Source organism: Podarcis liolepis, assembly GCF_965112155.1.
Source record: "Podarcis liolepis genome assembly, chromosome: 16".
NCBI classification, from domain to species: Eukaryota; Metazoa; Chordata; class Lepidosauria; order Squamata; family Lacertidae; genus Podarcis; species Podarcis liolepis.
The window spans coordinates 6,250,972-6,269,201 of record NC_139567.1 but is presented as its reverse complement, the minus strand read 5'-3'; positions in this window follow the sequence as shown (position 1 = coordinate 6,269,201).

The window sequence follows — 18,230 nt, the reverse complement described above, 5'->3', positions numbered from 1 at the left end:
GGTCTTGGGGCCTCGGGACGCAACCATAAGGTTGCAGAAGATAGAAAGCTCATCTGAATAGCCTTGGTGTGCACAACCAGCATTTATCCTGATGCTGCTTGCAAAACTCTCCCCACCCCATGAATATGCTAGATCCATTTCAACCTAGGAAAAAAGGGGAGTACAACCCTGCTGAACCTCTGGAAATTTTCAGTAGCTCTTGATTACCATTGACTGTGGTATCTTTCTGGAGTGCCTATGAAAGTTGACCACATTGCTTTTCAGACATTCTGTTCATATATGCACAGCCATTCCCAAAAGGTGGTGTTGGAGTGAAGCACATATCTCTGACATTTTCAGTCCTCCATTTTATTTGTATGCAACTTTTTTCTTTGTGGGATTGTGCTGGTGGCAGCTTACAGCAAAGAAAACAGGAATGCATTTCAAACAAACACCACAAAAGCAATTGTATAGAATCATAGAATTGTAGAGTTGGATGGGACCCTCTGTAACATAGAAATCTGAACACGCAGTCCCACATCCAATATGAAACCATACTGGACCCTGCTTATTTCATAATAACGTAGGAAAACAATAGGAAATATAATAACATACAAAAGACCACATTTCAATACTATATAGCGAAATTACTTAAACCAAATACAGCATCCAATATCAAAAATCACAAGGGAGCTTAACAATTTCACCTGAGTGCTACCTGTATGTTGCTCACAGTCCTTCCTGCAGCAGCTTCTTATGTCTTTTTTTGGATAGAGACTTTTATCTATCAGTGTTTGAATATTTCCTCTGAAAATAGATTTTAAGAAATAAAAACTTGGGGGCAGGGGAACAGAACTGCAGGCTTAGGCATGGGTTGTGTAAGTCAGGTGTTTACTCTCGAGGAAGGATGGGAGATAAATGCAGTTCATTTTCCATTTTAACAACCAAACAGAAGCAAAGTACATGAAAACAGTACATGAAACAAAACACAGCTATCATCTGAAATTCACAAATCCCTGAAGCCATTTTCCAGCCAAGTAATGTGTGCAAAAATGTGTATACTGTATTAGGTGTGCAAACACTGCATATATTACTGAAAACGCATTTTATTGTGGAAAGTTGCTTGCGAAATTGCTAAAAGAATGTGTAGATGTACACTAAATGCTGACAAAATTTCATGAGGACTTTAAAAAAAGCAGCAGCAAACTGCACTGAAGACTGGGAAAGCAACATAACTTTGTGCTGTATTTCATATGATCTGGACAGGTATGGTTTGTTGTTGTTGTTTAGTTGTTTAGTCGTGTCCGACTCTTCGTGACCCTATGGACGAGAGCACGCCAGGCACTCCTGTCTTCCACTGCCTCCCGCAGTTTGGTCAAACTCATGCTGGTAGCTTCGAGAACACTGTCCAACCAACTCGTCCTCTGTAGTCCCCTTCTCCTTGTGCCCTCCATCTTTCCCAACATCAGAGTCTTTTCCAGGGAGTCTTCTCTTCTCATGAGGTAGCCAAAGTCTTGGAGCCCCAGCTTCAGGATCTGTCCTTCCAGTGAGCACTCAGGGCTGATTTCCTTAAGAATGGATAGGTTTGATCTTCTTGCAGTCCATGGGACTCTCAAGAGTCTCCTCCAGCACCAGAATTCAAAAGCATCTATGCTTCGGCGGTCAGCCTTTTTTATGGTCCAGCTCTCACTTCCATACATCACTACTGGGAAAACCATAGCTTTGACTATACGGATGGTTTAGGACTATAAAATCAGGGGAGAAATTTGGATGAGGAACAAAGAAAAGATACACACTGAATAGACCAGACCAAAATTGGCTCCTAGCTCCACTAAGCAGGATGGGGGACACTTCTGACATGTCTTATGCCTTGTTCAGTTGGAGTTCTTTTGCCATTTCCCCAGTTTTCTATAGAAGCCAATTTTCCCCTTGTTTTCTGGTACTTCGGTCAGCTCTGGGCAAGAGATGACAAATTATCATGCCAGGTCAACATGTCGAAGGCTTTGACTTCAAATGCGTTTTTCCTGCACGTTGGTGATTGTGCTGACATGGAGACAGATGAGAAGTGGCGCTTATGACCTTCTGGTCTTTGCATTCAGGAACTGTTCACTTGGCTAAAACAACAACAACAACAACAACAACAACCACACCACCCTATCACCTCATCCTTACTTTTAAAAATTTAGACATATCTGACCTTGGTTGTCTTTATCTGGACCTCTAGGAAAATAAGAAGAAATGGCTAGAGGAATCAATATTATAGTTCATACATTTGATGGTGATCATAGTAATAAGATTTCCTTTGGAATATACATTTATAGCTCTGCCTGCTTATATGCTTCAGATTATGGGGGAAAACCCCCAACAAGAACAAACCTGATGGGTTTTTATTTTATTTATTGAATTTATACCCCACCCTTCCTCAACAAGGAGCCTACAGAGGCAGGGGTTGTTTTCACTGTATAAATAGGTTGTATTCACCATAGCAATAGGTTAAACACACCTCGCGGTATACCAGCTCCACAGGGGAAATGCTTTGCACCATTGAAATGTTTTGCATCAGCAGAACATGGCTGCACAGGACAATGTATAAGCAGGTTGCTGTCAATTTTGCTGCACAAGAAGTTGCAGTCTGTTGTGCAGCACGTTTCTGTTAGCACATCCGGATACATTGGATTCCTCTGCTACAGAACATCAAAACTCACTTGTCCTTTAGCGCAAGAACAAGCATTTCATCAGGCTTCTTAAATAACCCCCATTTTATGGTCAATTATAGTTGATTGTCTCTTTTGTCTCTCTTTTGTAACCTCATTGCACATTGTGCAGAAATGACAGGATTAAGTGGTAAATAAGGGGTTGGTGAGAATAAATAATGTTGAATTACTGTGCAATGCATGGATGATATCAGAATATGTACACTTGGTTACAGAGAAAGGGAAGGCACATTCTCACGTTTTTCCATGCACGGATTTGATTGGGTAATTGTCTCATCTAAATCAGCTAATGGAGAAACAACCAACAATCATTATATATGACCTGGCACTTTTTGTACCTACCCAGGTTTTCAGAGACAATTGAAGTACCGGTATTCTTGGTTCTCCATCTGGAAAATACTCCTGTTCAGGGAATTATCAGATTCCATTACCTTGGTTGTTACCTGTTATTTCCCCCCTGTGCTTTTACTAGAAGAAAACAAGCTTTCTATTTCACCTTATCACTGGCAGGTTCAGAGTTCACATGTTGAGTGAAATCGCAGGGAGACGTAAACATGGCAGAATGAAATGCTGTCGCTATGCCGACCCACCAAGTGGCGAAGTTGATGGAACCGGATGGAAAAGTCATATTTGTTATCTGCAGCTTAATCACCTCTAATTGAAGTGACCTATAATTTTTATCATCTGCTGGAGAGCATAAACCATGCTAGATTACCCACCCCCCTCCCCAATGACACTTAACATTTTGCTGTTGCAGTGGGTGGGGGGGGAAACAGGTGAGAAAAACAAGTCGCTTGTCATAGTTTGCAAAGGAACCTGAATTCTATTCACTAAGGATTGATGTTGGTGATGGAGGTGAGTCCGATTCTGTTAGTCTTCCCCACCCTTCCCCAACATGGTGCTCTCTAGATCTTTTGAACTACACCAGGATCTCTAAATTCATATTTAAAGGTGGATCTACATAACCCACTCTTTTTATTTTCTTTTAATCTGCAAAGTTACATAAATGGTTGTGCTATTTTCTGCATTGTTTCTGACATTTCAGTTTGGCCATAGTAGATATTGAGGCATACATAGGTTTTAGTCGGCACCAAACTGTAGCAGAACAGAAGCAGCACTTATTTTGATGAAGAGAGGACATTTTAATATTCTGCTGGAAGCCGTCCAGAGTGGCTGGGGAAACCCAGCCAGATGGGAAGGGTATTATTGTTATCATCATCATCATCATCATCATCTCTAGGTGTTCCTGCCACCTCCCAGACTATTCCTAATGGTGGCACCGGCCATGCTATTTCTTCCTCTTCCATTTATTCTCTTGAAGTCGTAACTGTTTCCTCCAGAGAATGTCTGGAACAGAATAACCTTCCCAGGGTTGCTAGTGGCCTGTTTCCCCCCTCAACTTACTGCTGTAGATGAGGAAAAAGGAACACCTGTAAAATTATCCCAAGTGTTGTGCTTACATTCATTACCAAATTCTGCAGTCCCTTTGATTGAGCAAAACACAGAAGAACAAAATAGTGCTTGTCTTTCCTGTCTGTCTACATTATCTCTGTCAAGCGACTCTGCATGAGGAGCAGGAGCCGATTTGACACCTGTGCCTTTCCATTCATAATGCAAGTTGGAATATAAAACCAAATTAGCTTTCTGGGGATGCTGTTCACAAAATGGGTCTGTTTTAATTGTAATCTGCTTAACCTCCATTATTTATGCCATGTAAATTTCTTGCATGTTGCATCCAGCGATATTACTGCATCTCAGAATGTTTCACTGGCCCCCATTGAGCTATTGAGCTTCATCTTAGATAGGAGGCTAAGGAGCAACGATCACCTATTACACTGATGTTAACAGAAAGCTACATGAACAGTAGATTGATAGTTCCAGTGTCCAAGCTTAGTCCTGGTATAGAACATTCACTGCATAGATTTTGGGGATATCTAAAATCTCGGTTATACCCACAGTGGCTCATTCTTTTCATCTGTCTTCAGTGAGTATGATTAGACATTTACATGAGAGGAGGTGAAAATAGATGACACATTTCCCCCCAAGTGTACAGAATTTTACTGCTCCGAGATCTTCTGGAATGTGGACAGCTTGGCAGTCAAAATACCACAGAATGTTTTATTATGGAGCATCCCCACAAGGTGAATTAAAATAAGGATTAAAAGGGCCCTATAAATCAATTATTATTGCTGCCTAAACCACCTGCAAACTGTTGGCACTGGCTTTGAAAGCTCACCATCATTCTGCTGTCAAATTGAACTAGGTTTCATTAGCAGAGCTTGGCATCCCTGACTGCTGGCATCTTCCATCAGCGGCATAAATTAGAGGGAGTGCAATTGTAAGCAATGTCTTAATTTTGTCACCATCGTCCCAAAGTCTCGAAGATACACTATGTGCTCTAAAAAAGTCTGTGCTGGTGGGCCACCATCAATATCCCTGCTTCCTTTAGTAAGACCTAAATTCTGCTGCAGGTGCTGAAGGTATCTCTGAGCTACACCAATTCAGGCAGCAGCTGATGTCTCATATGACTCTGCCATACCTAAAAGGATTCACAAGGCTGGAAGATTTCTCTCTGGCACGCCATATTTCCATGTGGAAGGATTTATTATTTCCTCTGAGGGCCATTCCAGCATACAATCCTCCACCATCATTCAGGGGAGACACAGGCAAGACAGATTTAACACTTTACTTAGGAACACTTGGGGGTGATCTTTGGGCATTTCAAAGAGCTTGAGGAATTAGCAAGGTGAGTCTCAGAAAGCTAGCTTTGCCCATTCCGTTCTGTGAGTGAATCTGAAAGTCCAGCCCACTGTATTTTTAGCCTTCCAGGGACATTCTGGGGATCCCCGCCCTGAGAATCCCCTAGAGAATGACATTGTGTCATGATTTATCATCATTAAGGATGGACAAATCTGTTAAATTCTGTTCCCATTTTTCATTTTTCCAGTCTTCAGTTCATCCAATTTCTGCATCATTTTGCCCCCCACAAAATATAATGTCCTTTTAAATATTCACATACCCTCCAACATTTTCCTCCTCAACATCGGGACGTCAGGAGGGGCACACCTTTCAGTCTGGTGCTCTGGAGCAAGGAGTTGTGCCAGGGTGCTGGAACAAAATGTGGGACACTCTGGAATCCAAACAGAAGCTGGGATTCGTGTCTGTGGTCTGGGATGTCCCACTTAAAATGGGACACTTGGCAGGTATGTATTAATTTCTCCTAATATACACATTTTCTCAGGCAATTTTGCTTAATGTAATGCATTTGTGCACCTTGCCTCCTCTGATACATTCAGTTTTTGAAGAATAACTGTATTTCAATTTGCATATTTCAGAGATGGGCACCCTGTGGACCCTGATATGCTGTTAGACTACAACTCCCATCATCCCTGATCATTGGTCATGATAACTGGGCCTGATGGCAACTGAGGCCAACAATATCCGGAGGGCCACAGGTTCCCCATCTTTCAACCAAACTTGTGTTAAGCAGGTCTTCAAAGGGAGGACACTTTCAACTGGAGGACCCTGTCCTCTGACAGAAGTTCAAATGGAGGACCCTCCTCTGTAAATTTCAGAAACAGTAATTTGGGGCAAAGATTCCCAGGTCCTTCAAACTGATACGTAAGGATTATAGGACACCCCACAACACTTTCCTGCAATGTATGCATGCCTCTTCTTTCTCCACCCCTCCCTCCACCATGTCTAGGAATAAAATGCCTTTAAGGCATAGAGTATTGCTCATCCAATTACAGCTGCCTCCCTAACTAATAGTTTTTACTTATTCAGTTTTAATAGCTTTATGCCTTTTGAAAATGCCAGCAATATTGCTCATAAATCATTGTCCTTTTCTTTAGCTCTTCTGGATTAATATAAATTTGCTTTAATTATATTTCTGGTTGGAGCAATTATATTTAATCCACACACACCCCTCCCATGTGTGTAAGTAGGTATTAGATAGACCACGGCAGCCCATTAAATAGAAGTGGTTTGGGTTAATGATTAGATATAGATTTTGTTTAGACATACTGAGAAATGCAGTGCTTGCTGAATTTTAAAGATGGATGAGTCCTTTTGTAGACTTTTCTTATGCAGCGAATGTCCAATTTTTTTTTAAACCCAAAACTGTATTCAGATTCGAAACAACTAATTCATATCCCAATCCTACAAGAGGATTCTCATGGATGAGTAGGCGTACTGAGAATTAGAGGCTTGCAGATACCTGTAATGCTTTGGATCATCTAGCTAATGAAATAAGAGGGCATGACCAACCAACTGAAGAGGAGGTATAGAAGAAGTACCTCTTTAAATCCCGTGGAATCATCTCCCCTCCTCTTCCCTAGGACTGTGGTGTGTTTCTGCAGAAAACCTGTGATTGAGACTTTCTACATGCTCTGCTCCACACAGCTTCTCCTGTTCTTGAAGCCAGTGTAAAGTTTTTATCCCTGCTCAACTGACCTCTCACTTTTCCTGTTCTCTTCCAGACTCTCTGGGAACATTTCTTGACACTCATTTAATTCTGCTACCACTTAATAACATCCTGAACATTCTGTGACCACACATCAGCTCCGCTAATTGGTGTCAAAAGCTTCACTGGTATGCAACCATCACTCACCCAAAAAGGCATATCACACATTATAACCCTATAGAGTTTCAGGAATACTTTATTTATTTACTTGCATTTATAAACTCATTATTCATAATAAATGACCTCAGGGCTGGTTGCAATATATTCTACATAAAATAAATAAGAACATATGCATCACTTACCATAAAACATTGTCAGCATCAGACCAAAGCAATTTCTTCAGAACTGGTGTTATGTGATTATGTGGATGTACCCCATGGTTACAACTTCCAAACAGTCTTCAAATGCAGTCCCATGTGGAGTTCAATACAGTAATCTGATCATGAGGTTACTGAAGTAGATAAGAAGCTGACATATCAAGTCACTTTGGTTTTTCTAGCTCATTATCATCTACATTGACAGGTAGTGGCTGTTCAGGGTTTGTATGGGGTCTTTCCTAGACCTCTCTGGGGATGCCAAAAAATGAAACTAGGATCTTCTGTTTGCAAAACATATGCTCTACCACTGAGCTACAGACATGTCCTTGTGGTTGTCATCACAGAAAAGGCCCTCTGCCAGGTCACCACCGGACAAAATTCTGAAGGCAGGGATAGCCAGCCAAGGTCATCTGAAAAAGATCTTAACTGGTAATGTTCGATTCATGAATGAGATGGCTGTCCTTTAGATTGTTGTAAGGAAACACATAGATGGGCACTTTGTGAAAGGGATGTGCCTGTGGTCCATTTCCTAAGTCAAGCTTCTCATTTAAGAGCCAGGTAACGGCACAGCTTCTTGGATTTTCTGGAACTTATGTGTTACACAGCTATTAAGAGTTCCTGAAGGGTGCATGAGAGAGTTTGCATGTGCACACACACGTGCAAGTTTACAGTGAATGGCACTGTATCATCTGAGGTGACAGGTAGATGGTTGGTGCTCATGTCTATATCCTTCCTGAATTATTTTCATGGCTCTGCCTTGAGACAAATTCTTATCGACAGACCATTGCCTTCTCTCAGCCTCCATGGAAGCAACAGACGGACAGTAAGCAGATGGGGTGAAATCAAGTGAATCTTAAAAACATAAAAATCCTCAGCCCTAGGAATGACAGCAGAAGGCCTAAGGGAAAATATGAATCTAAAAGAGGAAGTCAAGTAAGTTGCCTACACATTAGTTTTTGGAGAAGAATCAGTGAGAAGTACAGTATGTTATGTGAGCACAACTGTTTTCTTTTCCATGGAGAAATTGGATTTAGAGGCCACAGATCAATCAATCTGACTCAATATACGTAACTGAGGATGGTGATGATGATATTATTTTATACCCCACCTTTTTCCTGATAGGGAAAAAACCACTGATAAAATCAAAACTATGTGTGTGCTATTTTTATTGGAATTATTGTGTGTACAGTACTGTATTGTTTTACCGTGCTGTTTTTATTGTAATTTTTGTTTGGTTTTGACAGATTTGTTTGTGTATGTGTACACACACACACACACACACACACAGTCATTTCCGAAAAGCCTGTTGGAACAAGAAAGTATTCACCTGCTGGCAGAAGGACAACAAGGAGGAAGTCAATCTAACTTCTCTAAGGAAGGAGTTCCAGGGCACAAGATGTTGGACATAATATTATGATGGCCGACTGGGAACAGTCATGGACCACTGGTATGAAGTTTACAGCTTGTAATGCCTTAAAAGAGAATTTAATGAAAATGATTTATAGGTGGTACATAACACCAGTCAAGCTTGCAAAAATCTATCATTTGCCCGATAATAAATGTTGGAAATGTAATGAAACTGAAGGTACATTCTTTCACCTTTGGTGGACATGCCCAAAGATTAAGGCATTCTGGGAGATGATCTTATAATGAAATGAAAAAGGTATTTAAATATACCTTCTTGAAGAAACCAGAGGCCTTTCTCCTGGGCATGGTCAGCCAATTGGTGCCAAAGAAGGATAGAATTTTCTTTATGTACGCTACAACAGCAGCAAGAATACTTATTGCAAAGTACTGGAAGACACAAGATCTACCCACCAGGGAAGAATGGCAGATGAAGCTGATGGACTACATGGAACTGGTGGAAATGACTGGCAGAATCCAAGACCAGGGAGAAGAGTCGGTGGAAGAAGATTGGAAAAAATTTAAAGTATACTTACAGAAACATTGTAAAATTAATGAATGTTAGAAAGATGCTGGAATGAAGTTATATGGTTTTAGTAGAAATGCAACAAAGAATTAAGTAAAAGTTGATTGATAATGGGTTAAAATGAAAAAATTTAAGGTTAGATCGTTAAGATAAATTATAGAATAAAAATTGAGAAAGATGGGAAGAATTTGCTGAAATAGTGAATTGAACTAGAATAAAAAAAAGGGAGGTGCGAGGAGGTCGATGAAACAAGTAAAGGAAAGGTAAAGATATGGAACATTGGATCTCTGTTTTAGTTTTTTTATTGTTTTTCTTTTTTGCTGTATTGTTGTATTGCTTTTATGTTTTTTTATTTGTTTTTTCTTTCCTTTTTATTGTTGTCCTTTTCTCTTTTCTGTAATTTTTAAACTTTTAATAAATATCATTTATAAAAAAAGGAAGGAGTTCCAAAGTCTGGGAGCAGCCCCCAAGAAGGCCCTTTCCTGCATCCCTACCGAAAGTGCCTGTGCGGCTGGTTGGACCAAGAGAAGGGCCTCTGCTGAAGATCTCAAAACCCAGGAAGATTCATATGAAGGAATACAGTCTTTCGGGTAGCTTGGACCTCAGCCATATAGGTCATAACCAGCTCTTTGAATTGTGCCCAGAAACTATTTGGTACCCAGTGGAGCTGTTATAATAAGGGAGTCATATGCTCCCTATAACCACCCCCAGTCAACAATCTGGCTGTGGCTCTTTGAACCAGTTGAAATTTCTGAGCACTTTTCAAAGGCAGCCCCTTTAAACAGGCAATATTGGGAACTTGAAGGATGTGTAGGGATTTAGTAGAAAGTATTCAAAATATAGCTAGCCAGTCCCCTCCCCCTTGTAATTATACAGTGGGGTAAAACTATAGGAGTGGCAAATACTCTTAACAACTATTCCCCTCCTAGAGCTACAATCACCAGAGTTCCCTGACTGTTGAAGCACTATAGGAAGCTCTGGAAGGGGAATAGGGGTCTCCTAACAAATTTTAGCACTGAGGGTAAACTGCAGGTCATATCCAAACAAGGTGTGATACTGCCTTCAATATATAGTGCAGACGGGGACAAATTCATGGAAGATAAGGCTATCAATGGCTACTAGTAAAGTTAGCTATGTTCCACCTCCAGTGTTGGAGGCAGCATGCCTCAGAATACCAGCTTCTGGGCTCCACAAGTGGGGAGAGAGAGCCATGACCTGTGTGTGGGCTCCTCGTGGGCATTTGGTTGGCCATTTTAAGAACAGGATCAGGGGTCTTCCAAATTTCAGTGACACCCTATATGAGGCCCAAAATGGGTGCCTCCTGCTCTTAGCTTCCATTCTGCTCAGTTCACTTTGTCACAGTTGCGATGCCCTGCACCCCCCCCCCCAAGGTTCAGAGCACAGTGCAGCAGAAGTGGTTGTGCTGCCCTAAATCCGATTCAGCGTGTTCTCCATAATAGAGAGCACGTGTTGTGGTGGGGGCCTAAAGGCCACCCCACTGTTGTTGGGCAAATTGGCCACATGCTGCGATTGGGCAAGGAGTGTTGCTGGGGAGAATGTTATGTTGCTAAAGTGTGGGAGGGGTCAGAGGTCTTAAATACAAGGCTCTGGGCTGCGTGCACCGGATCACCCGCCCACCCTCCCTGAAAAGGGGGGGGGTTGTCCTCTGACCTTGTTATGCCTGTCATGGGGTCGTCTGCCTTGGGGCAGGGGCCTGGTAGGAATTTTGTCCATTTGGCTGATTGGCTGTTGCCATTTGGTTTTTGCCTACTGTGTAGCAAATCGTCACAACTTGTATTGTTAGGCATTGGTTCAAATTGGTTGGTGGAGGGGTAAGTGCCTACCCCTCCAATGGTGGTGCGGAAAGGGAATTCCATTAAAGGAATCCAGGGGCTTGCCATCCCTTTCGTCCTAGTCCCTGGCATCGGACTTGGGCCGTGCAAGCCCCAGGAGGCATGAGGGTGAGAGATGGGGGACTGATGCCCAGCTTCATTTCTCCCCAATATGGGTCTCCCTGACTGGCTTCCGCTGGGGCAAGGACAGATAGTCGTAACCAATGCCTAAGCAACCACTCACGTGTGTGTATTTAAATAAAGTTGTGGCCAAATTCATGCCAAAAACCTTAAACAATAATTGATGTGTGCAGTGTGAGTTATTGGGGTGGCCTGGGGGACCTTGACACACAATGACAGGATGCTGGACTCGATGGACCTTTGGCTGGATCCTGCAGGTGTTTTCTCATTCTCTTGTGTTCCTAAACACACATATTGGATTGTATCCAAGGCTATATGAGAACAGCTAAAACAATTGCATAGCAGGGACTAGTTGTAGGTTTGGGGAAATTTGGATTTGGCTCGGCTTGGGTAGTTTGCCCATCTCTAGTCTAAACCATTTGAGTTTGGTCATTTGGACACACAAACCGACATTCAGATCTCAGGGATTCATTCCTGTGCACCCATCCCCATCCAATTTACAGTATCCTCTCTTCTCTCACGATCATCTTGTGTTCAGTGCCATATTATGTGCCTTCTTCTCCCATCTTGATTGTGTAGGACTTAAACCTAGGGGTGCCCAGAGTGTGTTGCAGCCATAGTATTGCACAGGCACAGAGTAACTTCAGAAGAGCCCTGCTGTATTTGACCAAAGGCCCATCTTGTCCCAGCATCCTGTTTTCACAGAGGCCAACAGGTACATGCAGTACATTCCCCCAAACCTGCCATATTGGTTACCACAACAATTAACATGGATAACAGCGGGTGTAAGCAGGAGGGAGCAGGGGCCAAATGTGAATTTGAGAACTGTGAGGAAAGCTGACACTGGGAGCAGTCACTGGTTGTAGCAGAGTGGAGAGCAAGGGTCCGTTAAAAAAAGGCTCCAACCTCTTTAAATTATTTCAGTGCAGATGGTGTTTTTTTTAGCTCTGAACCCAGATTAAACTCCTAGCCGAGCCCTCCATTCTTATGTACTCGGCCCCAAGATAGCTCCGTGTGAGTGAGTTATTAACAAAGCTCATGCTAGCATTTTTGCAAAAAAGAAAAGGGGAAAAATGAGTTCTTTTGCCCTCCATTCATCTCTGCAGGTAAGCGACACGTTTAACTGGGAAAGACAAATTATACAAGAGGTGGCATTTTGCCATCAATGTCACACAAAAGGAGAGCAAAAGCTGGCATTTTTTTACCTCTTGCTGGGATGCAAAAGCTCTTCCATTTTTAAAAAAAAAACCACAAACGGATTTCACATTAGTCAAGTACAACATACTTTAATGACTGGAAATGTCAAAGTGATTAGAGTAAGCTGGCATTTCTAAAATGCTGGTTCTTCTCCTGCTTCATGATCTGGCAAGGATTCTCAAATTATAAGTAAGCTGCTAAAACAGACTTTTGTATTCCAAGAATGTGTCACGCTAATTTCTCTTTATGTGCCAGAGATTATTGCAGGTAAAAAAAAGGGGGTTCTGCAATACCTCCACTAACCAAGCTCTCGTATATGAATGGAAAAGTTCAAGAGAATTATTTGTGTCAGTTTATATGCTATAGAGCAGGGGTTCCTGTGCACACATGGAGCCCCACAGAACAGCTTTCTGGTCACTTCTGTGCATTTCAAATTAGCAGGTACAACACTTTCAGAAGCCCTATGACCCAGAACACCTATGTACAGAGGATCAGGATTCTGAAAACAACATGTTTCTATAACCAGGATAATGGTCTGAACTGCAAAATCCAACTTCTATCATAAATTCGTTGGAGCAAGTTGGAGAATGATAATGTCCATGTTGCCTGAAAAATGGACACCCCCCCCCCAGTTATTCCTTAACAGAATATTGTGCACAAAGGAGTCTTGTCCAAAAAGTCAAATCAGAACAGGCACATTGAATATATACGTTTACAACAGGCGTAGGGAATGTTTGGCCCTCCAGATGCTGCCACTACAACTCCCACTATCCCTGGCCATAGGCTGGGGCCAAAGGGAGTTGTATTTCAGCAACTTTGGGAGGGCTACACTTTGGAGGTGCATGTAAAACATGCACTTTTTGTACACAATGCAGCTGTTTCAGAGCACTGACTAGTAAAATAATCATTCTGTATGCGGGTGGCGCTGTGGGTTAAACCACAGAGCCTAGGACTTGCTGATCGGAAGGTCGGCGGTTCGAATCCCCGCGATGGGGTGAGCTCCCGTTGCTCGGTCCCTGCTCCTGCCAACCTAGCAGTATGAAAGCACGTCAAAGTGTAAGTAGATAAATAGATACTGCTCTGGCGGGAAGGTAAACAGCGTTTCCGTGCACTGCTCTGGTTCGCCAGAAGCGGCTTAGTCATGCTGGCCACATGACCCGGAAGCTGTACGCTGGCTCCTTTGGCCAATAAAGCGAGATGAGCGCCACAATCCCAGAGTCGGCCACGACAGGACTTAATGGTCAGGGGTCCCTTTACCTTTATGTAACTTTTCTATAAAAGACAATATGCAAATGCATAAAATATGTTACAAAATCCAGAGAAGTGTGCAATTGTTGTATTCCAATCTGCAACTGAGTTTGGGAGTATTAGATTGAGTGAGTTCTCTGTGAAAAGCAGACTTAAAAATCCTTTCCCCATCCTTATCCATAGCTAGTGGGAAGCGAGAGGTGATGGCAGCAGTAAACTGCCATGCTGTGGCCAGCTTTGCCTTGAAGGCAGCTGGGCACTTATTTACAGCTGGAACCTCCTGCACATCAAATGTTCTCTCTTTAGCACTTAGTCTCTCCCACCCCCCACCCCGCCCCGTTCCTTTGCTCAAAGATTGCATGGGAAGAGGAGGACTGTTATTCCTGTTCAAATCACCCATCACTGACATTTGTATGTGACCTTTTACAAATGTAAATGATGTCTGTCAGGTATTCTCAGGCTTTGTCATAACATATCTGCTTAATATTTAAAAGCTGAAATGGTTCTGGCTCTTTCTGCAAACTTCCAAAGCAATGCTAATCTTCTCCCATTACTTTCTCTGATTACTAGGAGCAGAAAGCCATATAGCAGAGTTGGGGAACTTGTTGGACAACAGGTTTTCTTGAACTCTGCTCTCCAGGGGTCCCACCCCACATAATCAACTGCATGACGCGGTGCACGCACACCATTTGAATGGCAATGCCCATCAACCTGGGGGGGGGGTCCTGGCCCCTCAAATATTTTTGTTGTTGTTTGTTGTTTAGTCGTTTAGTCGTGTCCGACTCTTCGTGACCCCCTGGACCAGAGCACGCCAGGTACTCCTGTCTTCCACTGCCTCCCGCAGTTTGGTCAAACTCATGCTGGTAGCTTCGAGAACACTATCCAACCATCTCCTCCTCTGTCATCCCCTTCTCCTTGTGCCCTCCATCTTTCCCAACATCAGGGTCTTTTTCAGGGAGTCTTCTCTTCTAATGAGGTGGCCAAAGTATTGGAGGTTTGATCTTCTTGCAGCCCATGGGACTCTTAAGAGTCTCCTCCAGCACCATAATTCAAAAGCATCAATTCTTTGACGATCAGCCTTCTTTATGGTCCAGCTCTCACTTCCATATAATAGTCCAATATTCCATATAATATTCCATACGTCCATGTTCCATACTTCCATACTTCCATATAATATTCCATTCAAATATTTTACTGGGGGGCAAAGCCCCCTCAGCCCCTAGGAGTTGGCACCTATGCGGCCATTCCATCATCTCCCATCTCCATGGAATAATTTAATAGCAATGTAGTTTACCTAACTGATTATAGGCGAGAGTGAGATGACTTTTTTGGCAGAAGATGAACTCCAGCATAATGGAAACAGCTCCGCATGCAATACAGGACAGAACGGAAAACAATGCCTTCTTACATCCCTGCTTATGATCCAGTTCTAAGATCAGAGACATAAGCAACACACAGAAAGCTCAGGGAAATTGAAATGAAAACATATATCTTCCTTCTAGCATTACCGTTGATTGATTAAGTGAAACCCTCTGGTATGATTGATTACATTTAAAACTGCTTTCATATATGCACCAGCAGTAACTCAAAAAAGAGAGATGTGCAAAATCTTTCAAGGTTTGGAGTACAAACGTGAGCAGGGAGAGGTAGAGTATGTTGTATGTTTTTCAGTGTTGCACTGCTTGGCTGAGTTCTTGCTAGGGATGGACTAATTTGGCAATTTAGCTGTATCTCAGTTTGTCATTTCCCCAGCCTTAAGTTCTCCACATTTCCACATCGGTTTGCAGCTGCTTTGTCTTAAAAAGAGTCCCTGTGAATATTTGTCTGTATTTCAGTATAAATTTATCTGAACGTGGGCATGCAATGTTGCCTGACACATTGTTCCCAACCACTTAAATACAATGCATTTTTGTATGCTATTTTCACTCCTGTGTATTTTAATGCACACTTTCCCATAATATATGCATTTTTACACATTATTTGGTTGTAGAAGTGCATCAAAACATTCGGATTTTGAAGGTTAGCTGTGCTTCTATAATGTTTCAGGAAGTGTGAATTAACCGAAACAATTTTCTTCCCCATCCCTAATTCCTGCAGTTTTATTTTAGTAATTGTACTTAGAAATTTGCATATTACACAGCTCTTTCTTTTTTTAAAAAAAGCATCTCCATAATTAATAATTAATGGAGAAGGGCATAGCTTTACCATTTTTTGGAGAGCCATCATTTGTTTTCTGTTTTGGATGGACACATTTCCAGCCTATTTTCCGTGCACATCAGCTCAGTCAGTAGAGCATGAGACTTTGAAATTCAGGGTTGTGCGTTTGAGCCCCATGTTGGGCAAAAGATGCCTGCATTGCAGAGGTCTGGACCTGTAGATGCCCCTTGTGGTCCCTTTCAACTCTACAATTCTATGATTCTAGTTTCAAATGTCCTCATTCGCAAGTCTGTCCTGTGGTTCTTTTTTTAAGTACTGACATTTGCATAATACTTGTTTTTATGACAAAATACTCATTTCAACATGCATTTTACTTCAATGCATTTTACTTCAATGTACACATTTCAAAATGTATTTCATAATAAAATGCATATTTTTGAAAGAAATTTTGGTATGTATTTTGAGCCAAGAACTGTATTGCAAACTTCAGATAATTTGTGAAATCCAAAGGATGTTTTGATCTCTGTATTAGCCTGGGAGCTGGGATTTAGCTTTGTTAACTTAAAGGAGTGGATTACTGGGGAAGGGTTGTAGCTCAGTGGTAGAGTATCTGCTTTTCATACAGAAATTCCCAGGTTCAATCCTTGGCATCTCTTTGTTGTTGTTGTTTAGTCGTTTAGTTGTGTCTGACTCTTCGTGACCCCCTGGACCAGAGCACGCCAGGCACTTCTGTCTTCCACTGCCTCCCGCAGTTTAGTCAAACTCATGGTGGTAGCTTCGCGAACACTATCCAACCATCTCATCCTCTGTCGTCCCCTTCTCCTTGTGCCCTCCATCTTTCCGAGCATCAGGGTCTTTTCCAGGGAGTCTTCTCTTCTCATGAGGTGGCCAAAGTATTGGAGCCTCAGCTTCAGGATCTATCCTTCCAGTGAGGACTCAGGACTGATTTCCTTAAGAATGGATACGTTTGATCTTCTTACAGTCCATGGGACTCTCAAGAGTCTCCTCCAGCACCATAATTCAAAAGCATCAATTCTTCGGCGATCAGCCTTCTTTATGGTCTAGTTCTCACTTCCATACATCACTACTGGGAAAACCATAGCTTTTACTATACAGAACTTTGTTGGCAAGGTGATGTCTCTCCTTTTTAAGATGCTGTCTAGGTTTGTCATTGCTTTTCTCCCAAGAAGCATGTGTCTTTTAATTTCGTGGCTGCTGTCACCATCTGCAGTGATCATGGAGCCCAAGAAAGTAAAATCTCTCACTCCCTCCATTTCTTCCCCTTCTATTTGCCAGGAGGTGATGGGACCGGTGGCCATGATCTTTGGTTTTTTGATGTTGAGCTTCAGACCATATTTTGCGCTCTCCTCTTTCACCCTCATTAAAAGGTTCTTTAATTCCTCCTCACTTGGCATCTCTAGGTAGGGCTAAGAAAGCAGTCGTGTCTGATACCCTAGAGAGCTGCTGCTAGTTCCTGTGGTCAGTACTGAGTTCCTACATAATGAAATAATTCCCTATTCCTAGTTCTGTGCTTAAGGCAATTGGCCAGCAGTCTTGATTAAAAACGTTAACTCCTTCCTGTCACTTATGCCTTGATCTGTGATCACCAGGAAGCGTATCTAACAAACTGGAACGTGTCCAGAGGAGGGCAACCAAAATGGTCAAAGGCCTGGAAACGATGCCTTATGAGGAACGGCTAAGGGAGCTGGGCATGTTTAGCCTGGAGAAGAGGAGGTTAAGGGGTGATATGATAGCCATGTTCCAATATATAAAAGGATGTCACATAGAGGAGGGAGAAAGGTTGTTTTCTGCTGCTCCAGAGAAGCGGACACGGAGCAATGGATCCAAACTACAAGAAAGAAGATTCCACCTAAACATTAGGAAGAACTTCCTGACAGTAAGAGCTGTTCGACAGTGGAATTTGCTGCCAAGGAGTGTGGTGGAGTCTCCTCCTTTGGAGGTCTTTAAGCAGAGGCTTGACAACCATATGTCAGGAGTGCTCTGATGGTGTTTCCTGCTTGGCAGGGGGTTGGACTCGATGGCCCTTGTGGTCGCTTCCAACTCTATGATTCTATGATTCTATGATTCTATTCTCATGGCTTTGGAGATTCATATAAGTACAATATAAACAGAGACATTCCAAACTAGTCCCTGAAGTTTTTTCCACCTTGCCAAATTTCGCTGCCTTGAATGTTCCAGTGGGGTATTGCAGCTGTGTGTGCATCTGCTATTGACACGCTCTCTAGCAGA